We start from the raw sequence: 1753 nt of genomic DNA, 5'->3' as shown, positions 1-1753 counted from the left end.
CTCTGCTCGCTGTCCGGGTTAAATCGGGGGGGGGGGCAGTAGCTCAGTCAGTAGGGGATAGGTTGGGAACCAGAGGGTTGCTGGTTCAAGTCCCATCCATCCATCTTCATCCCCTTATCCAATATCTGGCATCGGGGGTGGGGCTGCACAATTAATCGAATTTTAATCACTATTTTGACATCCCACGATCAAATTTGCGTGATCGAGCGATTATTTTTTAAAGCGTCATTTCATAAAACGCTCCGGGTTATTTGCAAAGCGCATCTACCGCTACGTCAACCCGTCTGCTCATGAGCCAATCAGAGTAGATCAGAGTAGTTCTCTGCACCGTGCAGGTTAGTCTCTAGATGGAGACAGTCCCAGAGGACAGAGGGACGGGAGGACAACTCAACAGATAGCATTCGGTTATACGTCGGTCTCAAGGTTCACCAGTTTACCTTAAACGCAACATTTTGTCCCGTCTGTTGTTTTTCAGACAACAGCAGTGACCAGTGTTAGTCGGTGCTAGTAGCGTCTGTTAGCTTTTAGCTAGTAGCGTCCGTTTGCTGTTAGCTGTTAGCTCCTCTAGGGTGCTAGTAGCGTCTGTTAGCTGTTAGCTAGTAGCGTCTGTTAGCTGTTAGCTAGTGGCTACTGTTAGCTGTAAGCTCCTCTAGGACGCACCGGTGCTAATGTCCTCGCATCTGCTGCAATGTTGTTTGTATGGATATGGTTTAATTTTGCGTTATATGACCCATTTCTTCTGTAAAGCCATGCCTGTGTTGAATCTCTCCTCTCTTTCACTCTCTCTCCTCCTCTCTCCTCCCCTCTCCTCTCTCCTCTCTCCTCTCCTCTCTCCTCTCCTCTCTCTCCTCCTCTCTCCTCTCCTCTACTGTCTCTCCTCCCCTCTCCTCTCTCCTCTCTCCTCTCCTCTCCTCTCCTCTCTCCTCTCCTCTCCTCTCCTCCCCTCTCCTCTCTCCTCTCCTCTACTGTCTCTCCTCTTACTCTCCGCAGCCCGGCCACAGAGCGGCCGCCGGTCCACCCTTCTGACATTTGTCCTGCTGTGCCTTGTAATGCCCACAGTACCCTGCTACGCCATGAACTACCACAAAGAACTGCTACAAACTACTATTTTTTTGTGACTGTTATTTCCACTCTTCATTCTAACCCCAACCGGCCCGTCAGACACCGCCTACCAAGAGCCCGGGTCTGGGTCTGGGCCTGGGCCTGGGCCTGGGTCTGGGTCTGGGTCTAGGTCTGACCGAGGTTTCTGGCTAAAAGGAAGTTTTTCCTCTCCACTGTGGCACTGTTGCTGCTCTGGAGGAGACTACTAGACCTGATGGGTCCTTGTAAATTCTGGAGTGTGGTCTAGACCTGGTCTATCTGTAAAGGGTCTCCAGATAACTCTTGTTATGAATTGATACTATAAATAACATTGAATTGAACTGAATAGAGTTGGCAGTTCACATCCTGGGTGCCTCTTGAGCAAGGCACCGAACCCCCAACTGCTCAGTGTGTGTGTGTCTCTAATCACTAATCACTAATATTGGCCAAGCACGGATTCCCATTCTGGGAGTTGAACCAGGGACACATGGGTAAGAACCAGACATCCTGACCCCTGCACCATCTGGGACCAGTAACGTTTTCTGTCTTGCTTATTTCATACATTAGGTTATAACCCACAAAGGTATAATGTCCAGACCCCTGAAGAACCATAACTCCAGAGGGACGATGTCAGGACTCTGACCCCTGAAGAACCATAACTCCAGAGGGACGA

Source organism: Etheostoma cragini, chromosome 8 (assembly GCF_013103735.1).
Source record: "Etheostoma cragini isolate CJK2018 chromosome 8, CSU_Ecrag_1.0, whole genome shotgun sequence".
In the NCBI taxonomy this organism is placed as follows: Eukaryota; Metazoa; Chordata; class Actinopteri; order Perciformes; family Percidae; genus Etheostoma; species Etheostoma cragini.
The sequence above is the reverse complement of the archived record's forward strand: the minus strand, read 5'-3'. Positions refer to the sequence as shown.